The 18,573-nt window shown below is 34.7% G+C and overlaps 1 protein-coding gene across 2 annotated transcripts in view; it reads left to right on the forward strand.

The window, feature by feature from the left end:
* Positions 1–18,573, forward strand: part of Ggamma30A (guanine nucleotide-binding protein subunit gamma-e) — a 268,461-nt gene that overhangs the window by 35,804 nt on the left and 214,084 nt on the right. Inside the window, exon 1 of one of the 2 annotated variants that reach the window (XM_065366434.1) lies at positions 11,335–11,352. The exons of the other annotated variant lie outside the window; for it this stretch is intronic. The gene's annotated coding sequence lies outside the window, so the exon portion shown is untranslated. Of the gene's footprint in view, positions 1–11,334; positions 11,353–18,573 lie in introns of those variants that run through there. 2 annotated transcript variants of the gene reach the window in all.

Here is an 18,573-nt window from a genome sequence, read left to right on the forward strand (position 1 = left end):
GCGCCAGTCGTTGTTGTTGTTGCGACTGTTGCTGTTGCCACCTTGACTATCACGCCTGTGATCATTTCGCGGTGAGTCTCTTCTTTGAGGCGATCTCTGACGAGAGTTGCTTCGTTGAGGTGAGCCACGCCTTTGGTCATTACTTCGATTATAATTATTACAATAATTGTTGTTATTATTATTGTAGTTGCCCCTGTCGCTTGGTGACTGGGAATTAGGTCGATTTTGGTGCAGAGGTGACCTCCTTCTGCTTCTAGAACGACTTCGTGAACGTCTACCTTGATTTCCAGGGTTACCACTTTCGTTGTTGTGCACAACTGGTGAATCTTCTGAGTAGTATTCATGAAAGAAGTCTTCTACCTTGCCGTCGAGGTCGTTGAACTTTGTTTTAAGCTCACTGGTTTCCTCCTCCGTCTGCTTTTGAGCATCGTGCATGAGTTCACTCATAGCCAAATTTCTTTCTTTCAGCTTGTTGATTTGAACTGCACATATTTTTAAATTATGATCGTAAGTTTGTTTATAAGCTTCAAACATTTCGAGTATTTCATTTTTCTGGGCTTGTAGCACTTCTTCGAATTCTTTTCTTAATTTTTGCTTTGCTACAGTTGCTTGAGCTCTTAATTCCAAATAAATTTTACCCAAATCGTTTCTAGTTCGAGTAAGGGCTGTTTCAATACTCAACGATCTATCGCTAGCAGTTTTACCATTTGCATCATGGTTGTCCATTCGAGTATACACCCATTGTCTGAATGTAGTCTCTTCCTCCACTGAGAGTTCTGTAGGATACAAAATTTCTGGTTTAGGTGTAGTTTGCCATGGAAAAATTTTAGCAGGATTTATAGGCTTGAAATCACATACATCGTTCATTTTCAAATCAGAAATTTTTTTGATGTGTTTTATGGTGGTGTTGAGCCTATTTTCCACTTCCGAGTCAATTTCCTCATTTTCTTCCTTTGCTTGCTGAGTAGGCTGTTGCTGCTCTTGTTGAGCACCCGAAAAACTTGCTACACTAAGTGTAGGTTTAGGGTTGCCATCAACCTCCTCAGTTCCAAATTTGAGAAATGACAAATCACCATTTTCCAATGCTCGTCTGTATTCTTCGTCAGTGAATTGCGATGCTGGCACTCTAGCTTCTTTACGTTGTTGTTCGATATTTAATTTCATTTTTTGTAACGTGGTGTTCTTTTTTGTTTCAGCTTTCTTCGGAGTTTTCGGAGCAACTTTTATACCGCACTGTTCACGTCGACGCTCGTCAGCTATCTTCGCAGCATCCCTGTTCGATCTTCGAGGATTTTCAACGTACTCGTCGTCATCTACCTGGTCAGTATCTGATAATCGATTTTCAGTTGAAAAATTCGTGACTAAATTTTTATTTTCATTTTCAGAATTGTTCCTGCTACGATTGGTGAAAGCACACATACGGAGGTCATTCTGCAACTTGTCAAGTCCGGTATTGGAGAATCTACGATCGCCAGATGCCATCTTCAAAAATCTCCGTCGAAATAAATCAGGTAATAATTTCAGGAAAAAACAGAAAACGTCTACCAGTACTCTAGGTACTAACCAGCTTTCGTGTTTTTCACAGGTAAGTGTGTCGCAGTTGGTTTGACACTTCGACCTTGAACCTTGGTTACAAGCAGGTTCAACTGTGCTTGGATTTTCCAAACTGATTCTTGCACAGTTTTGCACAGATTTTCAAAATTACGCGATTTTGATGATTTTTTCGCGAATTACGCACTTTTACACGAGTTTCGATTATTTTAACGAATGCGTACCTTTGAATTAAGTCGCCAAGTTGACTTTTATTGACACGTTGGGGTCTCCAAGTTGACCACGTTGTAGGCTGGAACTCGATGAAATTCGCCGATTTTTTGACAGATGAAACTCCCTTTTTCGAGATTTTTCTTCTTTTCTCAGCTTCAGACGATTTTCCAACCGGAAGTCTGAACTTAGCGATTTTTTCGCCGATTTCTTCACAATGAAATGAAGAGTCTACCGAATTTTTCTTCGGAAAGTTGAATATACCTGCACTTCTGCAGCTCAAAATAATTCCCTGGGATCGATATCCGCGTTTGGGCGCCAAATGTGACAAGCGGGGGTGACTGGTACTTTCAGAAAGTGCAGTCTTTGACCAAATGCACATAGGTGAATACAGGAGACCTATATTCGTAACTCTGACTGACGAGATCAGAAAGAACTTGTATCGCGATGCGACTCGAAATAAATAAATAAATCACCGGAGGTGCGCACTTGTAATAAATTGTATTTACGAGTAAAGTACAATTTCATTACTAAAACAAAAGAGACAATAAATGTACATGGCACTAGGCCTAAAACGATTTCCCTAGCACAAGATAAATAATAACTATACGCGAGTACGGCTATACTTAAACTGTTGGCTCTGCCCATGTTACAAAGTCGGAAGTGGTCCTTGGACCAGGTCCAATAGATGTCTCTGCCTTATGGAACTTTCCATGGAACTTTCCATTGGCAGTGATACCACTTCCTCCGGAGCACAACTTCCCTTTAGGTGGAAGCTGCGGGCGCACCCCCTCCCGGTACACAATTTTTGTCAAAGTTGTCATAAAATGTTAATTTTTGTCAAGATTGTCAAAAATTGTCCATTTGTATCAAACTTGTCAGAATGTGTCAATTTTTGGCACAAAATTGACAAGAAGTTTCAATATTTGTAAAAAAAAAAAGGTCAAAGAGTGCCTATTTTCGCGAAAGTAGTCAAACAGTGTCCATTTTTGCCAAAGCAGTCAAAAAGTGACAGTTTTTGTCACAATAGTCAAATTGGTCAAAAGGTGTTCATTTTGGTCAAAACAGTCAAAAAGTGTCAACATTATTTTGTCAAAACAATCAAAAATTATCACTTTGTCAAAATAGTCAAAATGTGACAATAAAAAGTGTCAATTTGTAACAAATTTGTCAAAAATTGTCAATTTCTGGCACAATTGTTAAAAAGTGTCAATATTTGTCATACAAGTCAAAATGTGTCTATTTTTGCCAAAGCAGTCAAAAAGTGTCTATTTTTTTTATCAAAATTGACAAAAATTGCCCATGTCTTGCAAAGCAGTCAAAAAGTGGCCAGTTTTGTCAAAGTTGTCAAAAAGTGACAAAAGTGTCAAAAATGGCAATTTTTGTCAGAGTTGACAAATTGATCACGGTGTTCATTTTTGTCAGAACAGTCAAAAAGTGTCAACATTTTTGTCAAAACAATCAAAAATTATCAATTTGTCAAAATAGTCAAAACGTGTCAATTTTTATCAGTGTAGTCAAAAAGTGTCTATTTTTGCCAAAGCATTCAAAATTTGTCCATTTTTGCCGAAGCAATTGAAAAGGGGCCATTTCTGTCAAAGTTGTCAAAAACTGTCCATTTTTGTCAAAATTGTCATAAAATGTCAATACCTAATTGTCAGAAAGCGTCAATTTTAGTCAAAATTGTCAATTTGTATCAAACTTGTCAGAATGTGTGAATTTCTGGCACTATTGTCAAAAAATGTCAATATTTGTCAAAAAAAGTCAAACAATGCCTAGTTTTGGCAAAGTAGTGAAACAGTGTTCATTTTTACCAAATCAGTCAAAAAGTGACAATTTTTGTCAAAGCAGTCAAAAAGTGGCCATTTTTGTCATAGTTAGAAAAAAGTGTCCATTTTTGTCAAAATTGTCATAAAATGTCAATATTTGTCAAAAAAAAGTCAAACAATGCCTATTTTTAGGAGATGAGTCAGTGTCCATTTTTGCCAAAGCAGTCAAAAAGTGACCATTTTTTGTCAAAGCAGTCAAAAAGTGGCCATTTATGTCAAGTTGTAAAAAAAGTGTCAAATTGTCATAGAATGTCAATTTTTGTCAACATTTTGTCAAAAAGTGTCAATTTTTATCAAAATTTTCAAAAGGGGGCAATTTTTGTCAACATAGTCCAAAAGCCCCATTTTTGTCAAAATATTTAAAACATTTAAACAATGTTGAAATGATGGCCAAAAATTGATAAAATGCATTAGATTTTGATCAAAAATTTCGTAAAAATTGTGTAGATTATGAAACATTATCGATGAAATTAATCAAATATCATCAAAATAGGATATAATCTGACAAAAATCATGTGAAGTATCATGAAAATTTGTAAAATGGCCCATGAAGATATGTAACCAGGTTTTCTCGACCCAATCTCCATTAAAATTGTCTTTTTTCACCAAGAAAAAAATCTTTGAAAAGTTTCCTTCCCGAATAATTCGTACAGATTGCTAATCGCGAGATCAGTGATACGAGTCGAAAATCCACAAAATGTTCGAATTGGATTTCATTGAAAAAGATTGCCCCTATTCTGCCCTCTCTTCTCGACCATTTTCACGAATGCCTAAATCCTCTTTTGAAAAAAAAAAAAGTTCGTCCATAATTACTCTAATCTTATCATTTGCGTTGCTAAATTATAATTACAAGATACACCCAACGTGTGGATGTGGAAAAGCCAAAATAGGGGGGGGGGGTTTACTGCTGAGTTAGCTTTGCCTTTGCCGGATCTCTATTATACATGGGATCTTCTCGAAGACGAAAATTTTCAAAAAGAGTAAACAGAAACACGTTGGTTGGCGCGGATTCGCGAATACAACTAATTAAAATCCTTCGGCGAAAACGAATGAAAATAATTACAACGTCTTTTTACTCGAAACGAGAGAACCGTTTCGGTTTTAATTAAATTTCTTCGGTATTTTCCGCGCTCTCACGCTCGCTCGTGCCTATACCTCGTATACTTGCTTATGTACGTAGTATCGTATAGACGTATACATTTATTTTTACGAAAAACTACGAAATTTCGTGTCGGTGTCGGTGTTGTTCGCGTGCTCTTCAACTTTTGAAGAATGCGTATATATTTGTTTAGTATTCATATTCTCGTAAACTACTTACATTGTATCGTAAGTATATACGTTTAGTACGTACGTACTAGTATAAGTATAAAAGATTCCGAAAATATTTTAATCCCTTTTTCTTGCGCGCGAGTTAAAATTCGAGAAGAGCTAAAGGAATGACGAGAGACGAGGATGAGAAAGGGGAGGATGAGGAGGGGAGGGGGTGGAACAACGACGACTTTGAAAATTACGATACACCATGGGATATGAACGCGTAGGTCTACGTACTGCGTATTTTCTCTTCAAAAGCTTTTTAATATAATCGACTCCTCTATACTATATACAGAGCGAGTTATACACGAGAAAGGAGAGAGGCTCGTTGGACCGATACGCGAGGGGTCCTGGGGGAGACGACGGTAGAGGAGATGGAATCACGTAGCGTAGAATAAACTTTAATCATCTTTTTAGACGGATTTTACTATGGTAAATGAAAGAACAACTGAGGCACTATTGTACATATGTATTTGTACGTACTTATGATATTTTTGAGTTTGATCCAGAAAATAATTTCTGCATTGGTGAAATCGTTGGAATAATGCACAAATTGAGAAAATTCAAGGTTGAAAAATGGAAAACCATTCATTGTGATTTTATAAATACCTCATTGAAAATTCAAATGGAAACTCTTAGAATTGTGTATCTGAGAAGTAAAATGATAGCAAAAAGGGATAGACTAAAAAGAAAATGAAAATTTCAACACGATTTGCAGCAGATCTGAGTCATTGGGAGTTGAAAAACATCCAAAATTTGGTGTTTCTTTCGTTGCTCTGCTCAGTTGTATCACGTTTTTCATGGAAAATTTATTAAAATTTTATTTTTCCTCATTTTATGATTCAAAAAGTGAGAAAAAATGGGGTTTGCATTTCTTCACGTTGAAAATGGTAACACTGATTTTGCAACTAATTCATAAAATTCCGAAACGTTTCCCAAATTTTGTTAGGACTGGAAGGAAGGAGTAAAAATTGAATAAGTGCTCTAAATTTTTGATAAACCAACTGTTGAAATCGTGAATTTTTTGTAAAAATTTATCTTGAGTCAATTTTTTCTTAATTCGTTATTTTAAGTGAAAAAAATCAGAATTTGGGCTCAAGAAGGGATGAAAAAGCCTGGTTTGGTGAACCAGTAACAATTCAAGAAAAAGAGTATTTCTTTTTTCGAGGGACCACTTGTGAAGTAGGGGTGGGGAGGGAGCTAAACCTACGAAACCCTGCGCTCAAGTTTTGCATTTTGATTTAGAGATATGAAAAATTTTTGAAAAGATTTTGATGAAGTATCCTGTAAATAAAGTAGGTATTTTGAATTTTTGAGATTTTTATGGCAGCATTTTTTTTTTTCGGAAAAGTACGAAAATTTGATGAAATGCTCTCATACATTGAGAGGAGGGTGGGGGGGAAGGAAATTGAAATCTAAAAATTCTTCGAAAGTTCCTTCAAATTCTGAATAAATATGTAGTTCGAAATCAAAATGTATTATTTTTATTGGAGATGGATAAAATTTGAGAAACACTTTGCTAATGGAAGGTTCTGGCAAAATTCTATATTTTGTAGATTATTTGTTTGGGGGGCGGGGGTGGAATTTGTGGGAAAAAACTCCCAAATGTAGGGATCGTGGCGGAAAGTGTGCTCATTTGCTCAACGCTCTGTAGAAATTTTGAAAAAGTTTGAAAACTCATCTTCGTCTTCTTTATAACGATTTTTTGAGGCTTCCTGAGAAAACATTTTCTGTGATTAGAGGGGTAAGGGAAGTGGGAGGGTGACCCTAATTGTTAAAAAATATTGGCAATTCAGTTGTTTTTTTTTTGCTCCCATCTCTCAAAGTATGTAGTTGGTTCTTAAGAAGAAAATCTCTGAAAATAGGCCGCCTACTAAAACTCAAGTGACATGAAGAGGTCTCTCCCCCTTCCTAAAGAAAAGTAGTTTTTTTGCCAATTCACAAGTTTTGTGTCAGAATTCTTCAAAGTGAACAATTTTTCCACAAAAAAAAACACTCACTCTTCCTCTACCAATGTTCAGACTTCAAGTCTTTGTATAAACAAAATTGAAAAAATTTGAAAATTGAAGACATGAAAGAGAAGTTGTTGAACATCTTTTCAAAATCTTCAAATTTTGCATTACTATTTCCTCTGTTTGTTGGCCCGTTTTTCAATAAAATCCCTTCCCCAGTTCCTCAAGTAATTTTGCTCCCTTTGAGCGAAGCAGCTCCCACGACCCACAGTTGAAAAAAATTGAAAATGAAATGAAACGTTTTTTTCAAAATTTTTTAATTATTAGCCAAGATGGAAGAGGGAGGTGGGACGTGTTTTCTTAGTTGGGATGAGATTTTGTAAAATTCTGACGTGGGAATTGAGAATGTTTGAAAAATGCTCGTTGCAGATTATTTCTCTTACGTATCATTTTCTTGACTTTTTAATTTGAGGACTCTGAATTGAAGACTTGAGATTGCTGGAAAGACTGTGGTAGGGTTTTGCTTATGGTGGAAGGGGTTTTCAGAAAAATTCTGTTAAAGAAATTGAGCCTTGAAAATTTTTTTATTTTTTAAATTTTTTTTTCAATTTTAGGAAGTCTTAGATCACTTTTTTGCACTCGAAAAAAAATGTAAAAAATCAGAAAAATATAAAAAAAGTCAAATTTGATGGAAACAAGAAGCACCTGAGTAGGGTGAAGAGTAGTAAAAATCTTGGACATGCTTATTATCACTGAGAGTAAGTTATCGTGGTGGAGGAGGAGGACAAGGAGGGGGGGGGTTAAATCGGAGAAGTACTTACGTCCAAATATTGATTATTGAGAGTGAATTATTTGAAGAAAGCAAGCGGGTAAATTTTAGAATTGCTGTGCTCGAGGCTTTCAAAACTTGTGATAAAGCTGCAAAGTCTTCCTTTTTTTGGAGTGGGGGGGGGATTTTTGTGATATGTTCTGAGAAAAACTTTTCTGAGATGAGAAAGGGGGGTAGGAGGTTGAAAAATGTTGGCAATTCTTTCTGGTTTTTTTTTCGCTCTCATCTATCAAAGTATATATTTTGGTTCTTAAGAAAAAAATCCCGGATAATAGACCGTCAACTAAAACTGAGGTGACATCAAGACTCCCCACCCAGGTCCTAAAGTGGAAAAAAATTGAGAAAAGTTGTATTTTTTGTTAATTATCAAGTTTTGTGTCAGAATTCTTTAAAGTGAACAATTTTTCCAAAAAAAAAAACACTCACTGTTCCTCCTACCAAAGTTTGGAGTTTTTGTAAACAAAATTTTAAAAATTTGAAAATAATATATGAAAGGGAAGTTGTTGAACATCTTTCCAATAAATCGTCAATTTCTGCTTTAAAATTTCCCCAGTTGACCCCTTTTTCAATAAAAAAACTTCTCCAGTTCGTCAAGTAATTTTGATCCATCTGCACGAGCCCCCAGCTCCCCATCCACAGTTGAAATAAAATTTAAAAATGAATACGAAATTTTTTTTTCAAAAATTGTGAATTATTGGTCAAGATGGCAAAGGAAGGGGGGGGGGGGTGTTTTCTTAGTTAGGATGCGACTTTGTAAAATTCTGACTTAGAAATTGAGAATTTTTGAAAAATGTTCGTTGCAGATTTTTTTTGTATCATTTTCTTGGCCTTTCAATTTGAGGGCTCTGAATTGAAGAACCTAAATTGCTGCAAAGACCATGGTGGGAGGGTTTTACTTATGGTGGAAGGGGTGTTCAGGAAAATGCTGTTACAGAAGTTGAGGCTTGGAAATTTTTTTTATTTATAAGTTTTTTTACTTTTTTTTTTGAATTTTAGGAAACTCTTGGATCACTTTTTTTGCATTCGAAAAAAATGTAAAAAATCAGAAAAATATTTTTAAATAAAATTCAACGCTTAACTTTACTGGTTCGTGGCCTAAAAATCCAAATTTGATGGATACAAGAAACATTCAGTGTGGTGAGGAGGAGGGCGAGGGGTAGTAAAAATCTTAGACATGCTTATAAACGCCTAGAGTAAATTTTCGCGGGAGGTGGGGGGGGGGGTTAAATCTGAGAAGCACGTCATAATGCTGAGAGAGAATTATTTGAAGTAGGGAAGAGGGTAAAATTTCCGAATTTCCGTACTCGAGGCTTCCAAAACTTGTGATGAGGCTGCAAACAGTGCAAACTTTTTTTGGGAGGGGGGATGATTTTGAGAATTTTGTTCAAGCATAGTTTTGACAGAGACATCCATTAAGACGAAAAAAACTGTCGAATAAATGCTTCAAAGCCCATCGAGAAAATTCGGCCATCGATCGCGTCGAGTTTCAAGTTCGACGTAACGTAATTTTTTTTTCGAAGCTTTTTATCCTCTCGCTTCGACTTTGCATAGCGACTGTACTGTACTTCAAAAAGATACAATATCCATTGCTTCGCATTCGCGTTCTCGTCCTCTTCGCAGCTCTCGCACTCTCACAGGTAAACGCGAAGGCTTTGACGAAGCACGAACGAACGAGGATATCATCGCGTGGGATGCTTCTCCGCGCACTTCGTTTTTACTTCCATTTGCCAAGCCAATCAAAACCAACGCCCTAGAGTCTCTCGGGGGTATAAAGCGAACAAATTTTCATCAAATTAAATACCGCGAAGCGTCGACCGAAATAGCCTTCTGTACACACATTTTTATACAATCTGGCCAAATACAAGAGTAATAACGAGCTACGTGGCGAAAATTAAGGCAACCTTGGGCGCGTTTTTCTCTTTTTTGCCCCCTCGCAGTTGCACCCTGTCGTCGTCGACTTTACTGCTGGCTCGTTAACGCGGTGAATATTTTGTTCATAATCGGACCCATCCATAAATGCCTTAAGCTTTTTTTATTCGTTGTTTTAAGCTTAAATTGAGGAGCTACCCTGTGTAGTATGGTGGAAAAAAATTCGCAAATTAGCCCTCGGAGGTCAAAATCGGCCACTGAATAAGAAGGGGAAAAACAAATGAATTTTTCCGACGAAAAGTACGTATTATGATGTAGCTGAGGTGAAAATATTGTATCGGCGAAATATACTTACCTATACTTTTCGCCATTTCGCTTTAATAACATTTTATAACGAATCTTATATCCTATCCCTGTTCGCTTACCTACTCATCCGCGTTGTGCGAATATAACTCGCAGGAGGTAAAAATTACTCTTAGGATGGCGATGTTATTAAAGGTGAAATTTAGCCTTTTCAATTTACCACTTTGGAATTCTAAACACGTATCATTCTGTGTAGAATCGTTCAATTTTACCAAACTCGAGATGCTTAGATTTTTCTCCCTATTTTCTTTATTCTTTTCATTTCTGCTTCTTTATTTCTTCTCTATATCCTAAGTATTTTCGATTTAGCTTGCCTTTCTTTCGACGACGACTTATTTCCTGCTGTTGCCGTAAAACGATTTAAGAAACGGTTTTTTTTTGTTTTATTTTGCTGCTGTTGTTGTTGTTGTTTTACGAATTTCATCGCGAGTCGTTGGGTTTGTTATTGATTTCTATATAAAAATATGGAATTGAATGAATTCGATTTGGTGAACAAAAATACAAAAGAGATAGAAACGAGAGTGGTATGTATTTTGGTTGCTGTGACATCGCTCGTAGTCCGGCATAAGACAATAGGAATAATTGCTCCCCCCATCGCCACTTTCGATCCTCTGGGACAATTTTTTTTCAAAGGGGTCATCCTAAAGAACATTTTCAAAGCACATTTTTTGAGCTAGACAAAGATCTTTTTTGAGGCAGAAACATTGGCGGGGGGGGGGGGTGTTATTTTTATTCACTTTTGTGTGGCTAGTGAGTTCATTCCAAGTGGCTTTATTTGCTCAAAAGTTGTTTTTCCTGCAAATCTACGTACATAGTTATAGTGTCATCTTGCCCCCAGTTAATTTTAGGAGAAGGGTGGTGAATCCGACGATAATGTAATAAATTTTGAGGTCGATGTATGTATTTCTGGAGAACCGAAGGGTAGATAATTGGATATTATTTTCACTGTATCTACATTCTAGGTAATCGTATTAGCCACGTGTGATTCATATGCTTGTCAACGAATGTCGTTACCATGATACCTTTGCAGAAGGTGGGGTGCCACGAGGCTAGTATAGCTACCTATACCTACGCACGTGTCGGCAAGGTAATTTTTCAACGTCTTGCGGTCATGAAATCCACGAAGTTTCTTCGAAGAATCATACATTTACATACAAGTTCTACGTATTGCTTCTGCTTTACATGGAAGTGTATGTACTTAGGTGTTCCAGAAGAGCTGGAGTTGGTGCGAGTTGAGTTTTCGTGGTTCGCGAATTTTTTGATGCGTTCGTTCGAGTGATTTATTGGTGTATAATTTTTGGAAACTGCGTAGTTTTTCCTGAATGGTAGAGGAGAATATGTAATATCGAATCAGTGCGTATATTTTCTTCGAATCGTTTATTAATCGAGTGGTAATTTGTGATAATTTACGTTCGAGAGCGACGAGTAAAAATTGCTGGTAAGTTTGTGAATTGAATTTCTCGATTTGAGTGGATTTTTTCAACCTTATCGTGGCGCCATCAGTAATTACAATTCAGAAATTGAATCAAAATTCTTGAAATGAAAATTCAATGGATCAAATTAGATTTACTTGCTAAAAATGTGATGATTCATGTTGATTACCCAGCTGTTTCTTTTCATTATAAATAATATTGTAGGTACTTCTTGCATAATATATTTTAGTCATTGAAAGGTAATTAACCGTAATTTACATCGTTTTTCGAAATGTTGGTTGCGGTAAATTTTGATAAATTTCAACAGTCTTCGGTAATTTTGGCAAATGGCAACAATTCACTGTAATTTCCATAAATTGCAACAATTTACAGTAATTTTTATAGATTTTAAGAATTTACGTTAATTTTTGGTAAATTACAGCTATTTACAATAATTTTAAACATTCCCGCAATTTATTGTAATTTTGGTAATTTACAGTAATTTTGAAAATTTGCAGAAAATTACAATAATTTTGGTAATTTGCAACGTAATTTTTGTAAATTGCAGCAATTTACAATAATTTTATTGGTAAATTACTGTAAATTACAGCTAGGTATTTATAGTAATTTTGGTACCTAATTTTTATCAATTCACAGTAATTTAAAAATTTGCAGCAATTTATGGTAATTTTGGTAATTTACATCAATTTAAGGTAATTTTTGTAAATTGCAGCAATTTTGGTGATTTTGGTAATTTTTCAGCATTTTACAATTAGTTTTAGTAAATGGAGCAATTTATGGTAATTTTGGTGAATTGCAACAATTTGTGAAAATTTTGGTAAATTACAGCAAATTATGGTAATTTTGGTAAATTACATCAATTTACTGTAATTTCCATAAATTGCAACAATTTACAGTAATTTTTATAGATTTTAAGAATTTACGTTAATTTTTGGTAAATAACAGCAATTTACGGTAATTTTGGTAAATTGCAGCAATTTATGGTAATTTTGGTAATTTACATCAATTTACGGTAATTTTGGTAAATTGCAGCAATTTATGGCGATTTTGGTAATTTTTTAGCATTTTAAGATTAGTTTTAGTAAATGAAGCAATTTATGGTAATTTTGGTAAATTGCTGCAATTTATGGTAATTTTTGGTGAATTACATCAATTTATAGTAATTTTGGTAAATTGCAACAATTTATGATAATTTTGGTAAATTACAGCAATTTATGGTAATTTTGGTAAATTGCAGCAATTTATGGTAATTTTGGTAATTTACATCAATTTAAGGTAATTTTGGAAAAATTGCAGCAATTTTGGTGATTTTGGTAATTTTTCAGCATTTTACAATTAGTTTTAGTAAATGGAGCAATTTACTGTAATTTTGGTAAATTGCAACAATTTGTGAAAATTTTGGTAAATTACACAGCAAATTATGGTAATTTTGGCAAATTACATCAATTTACGCCTTACGGTAATTTTGGTAAATTGCAGCAATTTATGGTAATTTTGGTAATTCACATTAATTTATGGTAATTTTGGTAAATTGCAGCAACTGATGGTAATTTTGGTAATATTTATTAATTTGCAGTAATTTAATAATTTTTATCAATTTACAGAAAGTGTGGTAAATTTTATAAATTTGCAGCAATTTACAATAATTTTGGTAATTTCTATCAAATTACGATAATTTTGGTAATCTTTATCAATTTACAATAATTTTGGTAAATTGCAGCAATTTAGAGCAATTTTGATAAATGGTAGCAATTTAAGGTAATTTTAGTAATTTTTAGCAGTTTTTGGTAATTTTGACAAATTGCAATATGTTACAGCACTTTTTATAGATTTCAGGAAGTTATGGTAATCTTGGTGAATTACAGCTATTTACAATAATTGTGGTAATTTTCATCAATTTACAGTAATTTTGGTAATTTTGTAGCAACTTTTGGTAGTTTTGGTACTTTTTATTATTACAATAATTCTAATAATTGTTATAAAATTCCCGTAATTTCGGTAATTTTTATCAAATCACGGTAATTTTTGGTAATTTTTATCAAATTACGGTAATTTTGGTAATTTTTATCAAATTACGATAATTTTGGTAATTTGTATTAAATTACGGTAATTTTGGTAGAGGAGAAGGTACAAATATGGACCCCCTCTAGCCTTTTGGCTTTAAAGGGTAGAAAAAATTATCAAAAGTTTGTTTCGAGTATACCATTCGAAAGGCCAAAGACTCTAGTATATTGTGTAAAAAAATTTATTTATTTTGTTTAAAACTCACGGAGAAATTTGAAATTTAGAAAAGTGACATAAAATGGTACAAATATGGACTCTGGTACAAATATGGACCCCCCTCAAAAAATGAATAAAAATTTCAGAAAATTGAACAAACATTTATTTAAAGATGTTTTTTTGATACTTTGGACTTGTCTTCTTTGTTAATAACACTTTTCTCAGTATTCTAAAAACCATTGAATCAAAATTAGATGAAAAAAAATTTAGGGGTCCATATTTATACGGGTATGATTTATCGTTACGACAGAATAGGTGAATCGCACGACAGAAAAGGTGGTCTAAACGACAGGCCCGACAAATAAAAGAAATGCCCGACCAAAAAAGAAATTGAACAACAGAAAAAAAAGTTGAACGACAATCAAATGTTTGCACGACAGATAAAAAATGTCCACGACAAATAAAAAATTGAACGATAGTAAAAAAAAATCACGACAGAAATATCCATTAACACGTCTATTTTTAATTTTTTTTTAATCCATCAACATGCCTATTTTTACCAAAAAAGTTACAAATCGAATAAAATGAAAAAAAAATAGAAATTTTCATAAAATGATAGGAGGGTAATTCTCAAACAGTGATAAATTTTGTGTACACAGCAAATTTCTCAACGGTTTTGGCCTAATTATTTTTATTTTATTTTAGAGATTTTTAGCCCTTCTTTCATTAGTGTACATTCGGTTTTATACCCCAAATGTCCTTCGACTTGTGTGTCAAGCGCCATGTTTTTGAAAATGAATGATATACCTATAAAGTGTAATGATCTTCATTTTTTTTCATTGAAAAAATTAACGAATTCTCATTATCATAGAACGCAAAGGTACCTACTGTATTATTGTGCAAATTGCAATCTCAATAAGTCCATAGGAACCTCACATTTTACGTTTGAAAATTGTCACACAGTTTTTGCACTAATTTCAGAGCAATTTTTAAGTAAGTATTTTTGCTAGCTTCCCAAACCAACATTTTATTTATCGCTTTTTCGTGTGTTTTCAGATTTGCAATTGGATAAATTGTTCTGTCGTTTAAAATTTTATTCTGTCGCTTAGACATCCTTTTTTGTCGGGAGGACTTGTCGTGATCAATAACTAAAAATAGTCGCTCTGACTCATTATTTTGTCGTTGAAAACCTGTCGTTGTAAAGACCTAACTTGTCGCTACCACAGCATTTATTGTCGTTTGCTGGTGTCGTTCAAACACCCTTTTCTGTCGTGCGATTATATATTTCCCTATTTATACCCATGCAAAAAATTGGCCAAGTTTATGAAAAATGAAAAAATCATGGTTCCATTTTCGACACTTTGGACTTGTCTTCTTTGTTTAACACTTTTCTCGACATTCTAAAAAATATTGAATCAGAATTAGGTAAAAAAATTTAGGGGTCCATGTTTATACCCATGCAAAAAATCGGCTCAGTTTATGAAAAATGAAAAGAATCATGAAAATCAGTTGAAGTACAGACAAATATGAAAGTATATTTTGAAAGTACACATTGTAAGCTACTTACTTCGCTAATAATTTTTTTTCCAAACTTTATTTGAAGTTGATGAATTACTGAATGAAAAACTTGTAAAATTTTCCATTGGCAAGAAAATAATGCGCAAACAAAAACAATTGCTGATGAGAGACACCCAAGTTTGCATGGATCCGAAATAAGTACAAGTACATGGATCATCGATACTACACTACTAGTATAATTTTTAGTACCCAGCATGACCGTAGCGCTAGTGGTTGTACACTAAACCATGGGGGGGGGTCCATATTTGTACCTGGGTCCATAATTGTACCTTCTCCTCTAATTTTTATCCATTTACAATAATTTTGGTAATTTTCTGCAATTTACAGTAATTTTGGTAATTTGCTGCAATTTACAGTAATTTTGATAATTTTCAGAAATTTACGGTATTTTTGGTAATCTACAGTAAAGTGCAGTATTTCATAAATGCATCAATTATTGGTAATTTTTTCAAATTCTAGTATTTTATATCTTCTAGATGCCTATACCTTATTTTAGTTAGTCCTTCTTGAAACATAGAAGTAATTTCTGATAAATATTGTTGATTACCTACTATGTGAGGTGCAGTGACTTACAACAATTTTGGTAATCTTCAGTATTATTTCATGAAAATTTTGGTAAATTGGAGTACATAACTTTTGTTAAATACAGCAATTATTATTAGACAATCGCGTTGGTAAATTTGAGCAGTTTTTGGTAATTTTGGTTAGTTGCAGTAATTTACAGCAATTTTGGTAAATCGAATTGTATTTTACAGAAATGTTGATAAGTTTCGATGGGTAATTTTGGTCAACTGCAGTGATTTTATGGTAATTTTGTTATGTTCGGGTAATTTGCAGTCATTTTGGTGAATTTTAGTAATTTATGGTAATTTTGATGTACTCGTAGTGTGCTTATTTGGGCGATACTTTATATATATCTCAGTAATTTTGCCAAATTGTAGTAAGTACCTATTTCGCAGGAATTTTGAAAATTTGCAGTGTCTTGTTCAAAAACCACTCTACGAAAGTGTCTTAGCGATTCGTTCTGGTCCAGTTTTGGTCTATAAAAATACTTCTTCTTGCCAAGTTGTGGTATTTCTAGTTCAAAATGGCCAGCAAAAGCCTTTCTTTTTGTCCTCATGTCCTTCTGTTTTCCGAATTTTTGAATTGTCATTCGTTGTTTTTGTTGTTGTTGTTTCTTGAATAAGTTTGAAAATTATAAATTTTCGAAATAGAATCTAGTTTTCGCGATATCGTAAACGCGATTTTTGGGTAGGAGGGGGAAGGGTGGCAGGGTTAGAATTGGTGCATTGTTCGTTTTGAAAATGTTCGTTTGAAAGTCCCCTTGAAAGAAGTACCTACATTTGGTTTGAGATTTTGTGAGACATTTCGGTTGGTAAATTACGGTAATTTTTCGAAATTTTACTGTAATTTCTGCGAATTGCTGTAAATTACTGATATTTTCCCTGAATAGAGGTAAATTTTAGGTAATTTGGTGTTTTTTGAAGTAACTGCTCGTAATTCAACGTATTACTTTGGGAATCTGATTCAGTGACACCTTCATGTTTCTTTTCCTTGTTTTCATTATGTTTCTACGTTTTTGTGGGGAATTTTCCACGTTTTTTGTGATTTTTCTCCTCCCTCTCTCGTGCTATTCGCAAACGATCCGTTGTCATTGACGAGACGAATTTTGACAAGAAGTCGATTTATTATCTTATTCTGCACGTTTTAAGAATACGTGAGATAAAGACAGCACCGCAGGTACCAGCGTATAACAAGGTATGTAAAATAGACGAACGCCGAACAATTTTCAGTACTGAAGAGAGAGAGATATTAAAGCTCTTTAATACAAGTATGGAAATAGATTATGCTCTCAAGAAAGTCTTAGCATTTTACGTATGTATTACGTACTGCGCATGGCAGGTTGGTGTCGTCACGCGGTGGAGGTGGGTGGAGCAACCAATGGGGTGCAACGTTGTACGTGAACAGCTGATTTGATGCTTGCTCGCGCACTGCGCAGTACATAAAACTTACGTAAAATCCTATGACTTTCTTAAGAGTATAATCTATTTCCATACTTGTATTAAAGAGCTTTAAGAGATATGAGATCTGACAATGCTGCCAGAGAGATGAGGTTATCGGAAGAGAAAAAAATTGCGGTATTTCGCCATCTGCGAGCATGTTGTCTCGTGTACTAATTTGAATAACAACAGTAGGTGTAATTTATTCGCGACACGGTCTTTTCGCGACCGTTTTTCACCGTATACACAGCCTTAGGGTATTGGTTTAGGAGACGTTGAAATGCGACGAGGACAAGGCTCTTCGTAAGTATACAGCTAGGGCTAGGAAACGTAGGAAGAAGCGAAAGCGAAAAGGTAATGGAACTGTGTGCTATACCTATACGAGAGAAAGAAGTTGGTTATGACAAATCGCGTGTAATTTCGAGAAGCGCTGCTGTCGACGTATTTTACGCTTACTTTTCACGACTGTCGTTCTTTTTGACTTTGTTTTATGTACGTATATATACCTAACAACTCTTTCATTGCGTTACATCTTCACGTCTGCTGCGTCTTCTTGTTTCGCTGTGTCGTACCTCGACTGCTCAGCATATTGGGCAAAGGAAGCAAGAACAAGATGAAGGATGAAATCCCCTCGAGCTTTTTGTTTCACTTTACTCGGTGTAAAACTCAATTTTCGCGCACCGAAGATATCGTGTAGGTGGGCAGAGGGGTCGGATGGGAACCTGGAGCTATTAAAGAGCATAAAAAGAAAAGCACCAGAAAGGTGTTAATGATGATATTGTACCCGCGTGACGATTACTTTTTGTGCAGACCTTATGCTTTATAATAATTGCGCTCGACGAAACTGAAAGTAAATGGTCGATGGTATCCCGCTGTTTTATAGGGGTTTCCGAGCTACCCGAATATCTTTTAAGTAGCCATAAAGTACACGCGTAATAATCTACTATAAGGGTTAACTTCATCGTAGCAGAAGTCGAATTTTTCTCAGCCAAGAATTTCTTGCTTTTTCCTCGTCGTCGTCGGAATTTTCAGCTCGGTTTATCGTTTCGTTTATTGGCTCGTGTAATATAATTTTTTTGAGAAACTGACGCTAGTTCACGCGAGGGAAACCCCCACCCCCCTCCCAGCAGCACGACGACGATGAGCTGGAACATCCGTCAATATCATAAATCCATCTTTCGACGTGTTGACTTACGTAAATGTGTACATTTCGGCGAAGCAAAAATCCCACCAGCTTAACCAGGTTCTCTCTCGTTCACGTACGAGTATATACATACAAAATCAAACACTCGTTAAATTTCGCGTTATCGACAAAAATGAGCAGATATCGTTTAGAAAACAAAATACGACTAGCGTATGAGAGGAAAAAACCCCTGTGATCTACTCTTCAATCTTTTAAAATGCCACGAAACCGTGTTTCTCTTTAAA

This window comes from Planococcus citri, chromosome 5 (genome assembly GCF_950023065.1).
Source record: "Planococcus citri chromosome 5, ihPlaCitr1.1, whole genome shotgun sequence".
NCBI classification, from domain to species: Eukaryota; Metazoa; Arthropoda; class Insecta; order Hemiptera; family Pseudococcidae; genus Planococcus; species Planococcus citri.